Raw genomic sequence first — 8,643 nt, 5'->3', positions numbered from 1 at the left:
CCAGCACATCTGAACTGACTGCAACATACAAAAGAAGAAGAAACACGGAAAGAAGACATCCCTGCTGGACAGGATCTGAGATGAGAATAAATTCATCGAATGGCTGCCAACAGCATTTCATTGAGAAGAGATTCCACATTTTATGCTGTACAGTTACTTAGTTAGATAGATAGATAAAGAGAGGCCTGTGAACTGGGGTGGGCTGTGGCTTCTCAGGTCACCTCAGGTCAGGGAGGGGCTGAGGAGTGTCCCATTGGCCTTGACAATAGGCAGGAGTCAGAGGTTAATGTCAGGGCAGGGCCTGAGAGTTCCTCAAAGGGAATGAATGGAGACCCTTGCTTACCTAAGAAATGCCTGACCTTGGAAAAGGACTTGTGGAAAGCGGGCCCTTGAAACTGTGGTTTCACGTCTTACTAGAAAGCTCCCTCTTGGAAGGGAAAGTCATCGTGATATCTTACTCTTTTCCCAAGGATACCCTACCTACCATTCTGATCATTCTTACTGAATTAAGTCTTCCACTGCAAATAAATAAATAAATAAATAAATAAATAAATAAATAATAAATGAAGTGGGTGAGTGAGTGAGTGAGTGAGTAAGTAAGTAAGTAAGTAAGTAAACAAGCAAATACGTGGATGGACAAATAAATACAAAGTTTGCTGTTGTTGACTGACTTTTGATTTCATAATGAATCTCTCTCTCTCTCTCTCTCTCTCTCTCTCTCTCTCTCTCTCACACACACACACACACACACACGCACACTAAATATACAATAAAAGGAAGCATAACACCTTTACTCAGGGGGCAGAGTGAACTCTGAAAGTTTTCCAGGCGGGGGGTGGGGGGGGAGAGACAGAATATAAGAACAAAATGAGAAACAAGGAAAAATAGTGTTGGCTGGCTGGCCGGCTTTCAGTTCCCTGACAGAAATGAGCACATTGTGGAGGAAACACAAAGTTGTTACACTATGTGGGTGTGATGAGGAGAGATTGTGAGTGAGTGTCCTGTCAGAACAAAGTTAGTCCCATAGTTGATGAAATTCATTATCCCAAAACTTCAGCAGAATATATCCCAAGTTTGCAAATGTGTGATCAGCTTGTGACAGGTTGGGCTGGAGATGCTGAGAACTGGGGAGCCCTCAATGCAAGAGCAGACACTCATTCCCATGAAGAGGGAGAGAGGGAGGGAGGGAGGGAGGGAGGGATCATTCATTCCTATACTCAAGTTTAAAGAAAGATGAGTGGCTATCTATGGAGAGACCACTCACAGATATGAAAAATCATTTCCTAAAAATCAAATTTCTCAGTCAGTATGCAACTGCTATGGTGCTTCTCCTAGATAGAGCAAAACACACAAACAAACTGATTCCTTGATCTAGAGCCACAGTGCACATGCTGTGGAAAAGGGGACATGGCCAACTTGAATCACAATATTCATCAGAGCATGAAAAGAGCGTAAAAAGGACACAGAGGAGAGATAATTGTGGTCCTTCCTTCCTCCCTCCATCCCTCCCTCCCTCCCTCCCTCCCTCCCTCCTTCCCTCAGGAAGTGACTGACAGATGAGACTTTGTCCAAGCAGGTTCTGTCTGAAATACCAGACTTGAGTTTCCCCCTCTGTGGGTATTAGCTAATCAGTCCTCCCTTCTTTCTGTAGGAAGGTGGTGCATGTCTCTCAGAACTTACCTGGTTTCCTCTGCACCAGGTGAACCAGGGAAAAGCTTTCTAAGCCTTATTCAGACCCATAGAGGCTGCGCTGTGTGTGACTTCAGAGACCTCAGGGAGTATAGGGGTGGGTGGGTGCTTGATGCTTCAGACTCATGTCATTGAAGGACATAACATAGTCTGGATTCACAGAGATTCACAACACAGAGCCATTGTCACTTACTAACAGCTCAGGACACCCAGAGCTAACAAGAAATTGCAGTCTCAGCCGGGCTTTAATCACAGCACACACACAGATCTCTGTGAATTCAAAGATGGCCTGATTTACAGAGTGAGTTTTAGGACAGCCCAAGATACACAAAGAAACCCTTTCTTGAAAAACAAAGCAAAACAGCAAAAGAAAGAAAGACAAGGAAAAAGAAAAAAATGGCAGTCTCTTTCCACTCTCTCCTCCATTGGCTCTTAAAGAGCTCTCAAGCTGAACTGGAGACCATGGTGTCACTCAAAACTGGGAAGCCAGAAACCTTAGGGGGGTCACAGGAGTCGGACTGACTGCAGCACTTGATGCCTCAACCCTGCTAATGGCTGTGATATAAGGCATGGTAAAATACGGGCTTTGGCAGAGCACTACTCCCCTTTCTCTATTATTATTGCTACACAACGAAAAGGACCGGGGGGGGGGGGTGATGATGTGCAGTCAGTGCTGGTATTGAAATCTCACTGACTCCTTCCGCACTCCTTGTCAATTCCCGACTTTGTCAAATCAACTATCGTGAATCTTTGATGTGGGTTGGCCCTTTAGGAACTCAGAGAAACAAGACAGACAGACCTGTTTCATCCCAGAAACCTCCCAGTTCCTGAGCCCTAGCCCTGGAAGTCTCAAAGCCATCACATCCAGAAATCTCTCTAGTCCCTGCTAGTGGTGAACTCACTTCGTCTTCCCCAGGACCACTAATTATTTCTCCATGTTTTCCTGTGAGATCTGAGGCCAGCTTTCTTCTTCCTCCCTCTGGCCTCTCCACGAACGATCTCCATTCTCTAGACAACATGTCTAGAACCGAGTCTTATAGGCACCGAGAGAGTGTGTCTTGAGGGCAGTTGGCGTTTCTAGGACACGAGTGACATCACAAAATTCCGAGAGCTCTCTGGGATACCGTGGAATTTCCAGAGAAGGGACTGCTGATGTCGTGAGGCACGGCCTTTACCTCCTTGCTGATATTTCTCCCCGAACTGACCGACCGACCGACCGACCGACCAACCGGAACCTGAGGTTTCCTTTCCAGGAGTCTCTCCTCCGACACAGAGGGAGCCATTCAGGATTTCCTCCTTCCAAAACCAGAAATTTCTCTCTGCTTCATTAATATCTTCTCACTACTTCCTGAACCCATGGGGAGTTAGTTAGTTCAACACTCACTTTTTTCATGAATGACCCTTCCTCCCTCTCCTGAACATCTCATATTACTGATTCATACTCAGTAAAACAGTAATATGAGAAATTAGGCCAGGAGGACATGGAAGATGAGGGTTGAGTCTTCTGAAGTGAACAAGCACTTAGGGAAGGCTAAACTTAAGGGAATTTGACTCTGAGTGGCAAGACATGAAAAGCTGCTGCCAAGGCACAGATACAGGCACCAACTGGGCCCTCGGCATCCTCCTGCATCATCAGAGCTGTGTGGGAAACTCAGCCCAAAGGAGGGGCCGTGTTCAAAGGGAGAGGGCATTTTCGAGGACAGCACTGTTTTCTTTTTCTTCTTTCTTTCTTTCTTTCTTTCTTTCTTTCTTTCTTTCTTTCTTTCTTTTTTTTTTCGAGACAGGGTTGTTCTGTAGTTTTTTTTTTTTTGGAGCCTGTCCTGGAACTAGCTCTTGTAGACCAGGCTGGTCTTGAACTCACATGCTTTCTTTTTTTTTCTATTGGATATTTTTGACTTCTTTATCAAAGATCAGGTGTTCGAAGATGTGTGGATCGATATCCGGGTCTTCTATTCGGTTCCATTGGTCCTCCTGTCTGTTCTTATGCCAGGACCAGGCTGTTTTCAGAACTGTAGCTTACAGAGTGTTCTTGCAGGTGGGGCACAGAAGAGGTTAATTACGGTACCTTAGTTCTTCTGCTTTTCTAGCAGACCGGAGCCCAGCTGACAGGAATCCAGTAGAGATGGTGTCAAGGTTCACACTGACACTAACAGCTGTAACTTGAGCAGGATTTGTGATCCACATGAAATTTGCAATGAATTGCAGCAAATCTGTGACACTCTAACTTGCTCAGGCTCAGTATCTGAACATACAGATGTTTGCAATGATCACTGGCTTCAGGATTTTTTTTTTGTTGTTGTTGTTGTTGTTTTGTTTTTCCACGAGACAGGGTTTCCCTGTAGCTGAAGTTTAACGGCCTGGTGTTTTTGTGACTTACTGCTTCAAAGAACTTCTCCATTTCTTTATCCCTAAGGGAAAAGAAATATAATCACTAAATACATTTAAGTGTCTTTCAACCATTTTAGATCCCTCTGTTGAGAGTTCTCTGTTTAGGTCTGTACTCCATTTTTTAAAATTGGATTATTTGTTCTTTGGATGACCAATTTCTCGAGTTCTTTGTGTATTTTGGAGATTAGTGAAGATCTTTTCCCATTCTGTAAGGCCGTCGTTTTGTCTTGTTGGCCATGTTCTTTGCTTTACAGAAGCTTTTCAGTTTCAGGAGGTCTCACTTATTAATTGTTTCTCTCAGTGTCTGTTTTTTTTTCTTTTTTTTTCTTTTTTCTTTCTTTTTTTTTCTTTTTTTTCTTTTTTTCTTTTTTTCTTTTTTTTCTTCTTCTTCTTTTCTTTTTTTTTCTTTTTTTTCTCTCTTTAGTTTTTTTCTTTGTTCTTTTTTTTGTTTTGTTTTTCTTTTTTTTTCTTTTTTCTTTTTTTTCTTTTTCTCTCAGTGTCTGTGCTACTGGGGTTCTATTTAGCAAGCGTTCTCCTGTGCCAATGTGTTCAAGTGCATTTGATATTTTTATTTTTAGATTCTTTTATTGTGGATGAAGTCAATTATTTGAACTCTCAAATATTTTTATTGTTATTATCTCTCTATTTGTTTGCTTATTTGTGGTTGTTCACCAACTTGACTATCTAGAGGAAGTAAAAGTCGTAACAAGGTTTCCGTAGGTGAACCTGCGGAAGGATCATTAACGTGAGAGAGCAGCGGCGGCGGCTCTGCCCGCCCGCTCGCCTGCCTCGCCCGAGTTCTCGCCGGGAGGCGCGCTCCCCGGGTCGCACGTGTGTTGTGCGCACGGAAGTGTGCGTGCGCACGGGCGCGCATGGCGGTCGTGAGAGAGAGGTCGACAGAGGGGGAAGGGGGACGGGCGCCGGCTCGCCCGCCCTCCTCGCCCCGTCCGAGGACCCGTGTCTGGCTCTGCCGCTGGCGGCTCACGGCGGACGGCGGCTCTCTTCCCGCTCTCGCTCTCCTCCGTCCACTCCCGCTGCTTGCCTCACCGCACCGCAGCGGCCCGCGGGTGTGTCCCCTCTTTCCCGGGCGCGCGCCTTTCCCTCTCCATCCCTCTTCCCGGGGGAGGATGGGCGAGGGTCTGGCGGCGCCCCGGGCCCCCTCTCGCCGCCGACCTCCGCTCGCGCGCCGTGGCGCCGCGGCGCGCCTGTCGGGGAGGCGGCGGAGGTTGGGCGCACTTTTTTTTCCCCCCTCTCCACCTCCTTCTCCAAAGGACCGGGGTAGACCAGTAGTCCCTCCCACCGGGCGGGAGGCCATTTTTTTCCCCCGGGGATGCGGCGGGTCGACCAGATGTCCCGCTGGACTCTTTTTTTTTTTTTTTTTTTTAATGTATAATATATATTATATCTTCCTAGACCTGACGGGTCGACCAGTTGTCTCTGTGCACTTCCTTTTTTTTTGCGGACTGGAAGCGGGTCGACCAGTTGTCCGATTAAATATTTGGCCTTAAAATGCTAAGTACCGGGGTCGACCAGTTGGCCTTGTGAACTTGGGTCGACCAGTTGTCTTTTTCCATGTCTTGATTGAATGATGTCATTCTTCAATGTGTTGGTGGTTAGTTTATCTCTTTTGTTCTTTATGCCAACACGCCCCACTCACCAAACACTTTTTTTTTAATTTATTTATTTACTTATTTTTATTTTACTTTTTTATTATTTATTTATTTATAGATACATACATACATCCTGTCTATCTGTCCAGATGGGGCAGGGGTAGAAGGGGCTAGCTATGAGAGGAAGGTGCTCGGTGGGCATCCAGTTGTAAATAAGGCTGGGAATAAATAGCTGAATATTAATTCATTTGAGTAATATTAAAACTGTTCAAGTAGAAAACAATTGCTTTCTTTTTCTGTTTGCCCAGAGATCTGACTGACTGCAACTTGGAAAGAAGACGGCCCTGCTGGACAGAGACCTCCCTCCTGCTTTGGGTGGGTCGACCAGTTTACATGTTTATTTCCACGTTTTGTCTTTTATGGATTGAATGGATGTGTCTCTCTCTTTTTTTTTTTTTTTTTGGTTTTTCGAGACAGGGTTTCTCTGTGGCTTTGGAGCCTGTCCTGGAACTAGCACTGTAGACCAGGCTGGTCTCAAACTCACAGAGATCCGCCTACCTCTGCCTCCCGAGTACTGGGATTAAAGGCGTGCGCCACCATCGCCCGGCTCTCATTTTTTTTTTTCACGATTGCTTGCTTGCTTGCTTGCTTACTTACTTACTTACTTACTATCTGTTCAGCCCATCTCATTTACTTACTTCTTTAAAAAAAATGACCCACCTAGTTATTTACTTACTTACTTACTTACTTACTTGTTCATTCATTCCTTCACTTCCTTATCTTCTTTCATATATCTGTTTATTTATCTGCTGATTTAGCGTGACTCATTTACTTATTGAATGTTTCAATTATTATTTAGTTTTATTCATTTATTCATTCTTTATGTCTATTTTTATGTATGTATTTACTTACTTTCTTAATTTTTTTTTTACTTTTTAAAATTTACTTAATTTTTTTCTTTCTTTGGGAATGTAGATTCTTTCTTCCTTTCTTCCTTTCTTTCCTTCTTTCTGTCTCCTGACTATCACTGGCTAAGAAAATGGTGGCCTCCATGTCACTGGTCAGCATAGCAGCTCCTAAAATGGAATTTGATGAAGGGATACATAGATAGATAGATAGATAGATAGATAGATAGATAGATAGATAGATAGATAGATAGATAGATGGGATGCGCACACGCTCACACACACACACACACACACATATGCACGCACGTGCATGACATGTACAGATGGGGGGCGATTCCAATGTTTTCAGAGGAAGGTGCTCGCTGGTAATAATAAATGTGCTGGTAAATAAGGCTGGAAATAGCTGAATATTAAATCATTAAAACTCTTCAAATAAATAAAAAGCAATTCCATTTCTCTCTCTCTCTCTCTTTCTCACCATATACCAGCACATCTGAACTGACTGCAACATACAAAAGAAGAAGAAACACGGAAAGAAGACATCCCTGCTGGACAGGATCTGAGATGAGAATAAATTCATCGAATGGCTGCCAACAGCATTTCATTGAGAAGAGATTCCACATTTTATGCTGTACAGTTACTTAGTTAGATAGATAGATAAAGAGAGGCCTGTGAACTGGGGTGGGCTGTGGCTTCTCAGGTCACCTCAGGTCAGGGAGGGGCTGAGGAGTGTCCCATTGGCCTTGACAATAGGCAGGAGTCAGAGGTTAATGTCAGGGCAGGGCCTGAGAGTTCCTCAAAGGGAATGAATGGAGACCCTTGCTTACCTAAGAAATGCCTGACCTTGGAAAAGGACTTGTGGAAAGCGGGCCCTTGAAACTGTGGTTTCACATCTTACTAGAAAGCTCCCTCTTGGAAGGGAAAGTCATCGTGATATCTTACTCTTTTCCCAAGGATACCCTACCTACCCTTCTGATCATTCTTACTGAATTAAGTCTTCCACTGCAAATAAATAAATAAATAAATAATAAATGAAGTGGGTGAGTGAGTGAGTGAGTGAGTAAGTAAGTAAGTAAGTAAGTAAACAAGCAAATACGTGGATGGACAAATAAATACAAAGTTTGCTGTTGTTGACTGACTTTTGATTTCATAATGAATCTCTCTCTCTCTCTCACACACACACACACACACACACACACACACACACACACACTAAATATACAATAAAAGGAAGCATAACACCTTTGCTCAGGGGGCAGAGTGAACTTTGAAAGTTTTCCAGTCGGGGGGGGGGAGAGACAGAATATAAGAACAAAATGAGAAACAAGGAAAAATAGTGTTGGCTGGCTGGCCGGCTTTCAGTTCCCTGACAGAAATGAGCACATTGTGGAGGAAACACAAAGTTGTTACACTATGTGGGTGTGATGAGGAGAGATTGTGAGTGAGTGTCCTGTCAGAACAAAGTTAGTCCCATAGTTGATGAAATTCATTATCCCAAAACTTCAGCAGAATATATCCCAAGTTTGCAAATGTGTGATCAGCTTGTGACAGGTTGGGCTGGAGATGCTGAGAACTGGGGAGCCCTCAATGCAAGAGCAGACACTCATTCCCATGAAGAGGGAGAGAGGGAGGGAGGGAGGGAGGGAGGGAGGGATCATTCATTCCTATACTCAAGTTTAAAGAAAGATGAGTGGCTATCTATGGAGAGACCACTCACAGATATGAAAAATCATTTCCTAAAAATCAAATTTCTCAGTCAGTATGCAACTGCTATGGTGCTTCTCCTAGATAGAGCAAAACACACAAACAAACTGATTCCTTGATCTAGAGCCACAGTGCACATGCTGTGGAAAAGGGGACATGGCCAACTTGAATCACAATATTCATCAGAGCATGAAAAGAGCGTAAAAAGGACACAGAGGAGAGATAATTGTGGTCCTTCCTCCCTCCCTCCCTCCCTCCCTCCCTCCCTCCCTCCCTCCTTCCCTCAGGAAGTGACTGACAGATGAGACTTTGTCCAAGCAGGTTCTGTCTGAAATACCAGACTT

The sequence above is a fragment of the Microtus pennsylvanicus genome, unplaced genomic scaffold (assembly GCF_037038515.1).
Source record: "Microtus pennsylvanicus isolate mMicPen1 unplaced genomic scaffold, mMicPen1.hap1 Scaffold_109, whole genome shotgun sequence".
Taxonomy (NCBI): Eukaryota; Metazoa; Chordata; class Mammalia; order Rodentia; family Cricetidae; genus Microtus; species Microtus pennsylvanicus.
This window is presented reverse-complemented; position numbering follows the sequence as displayed.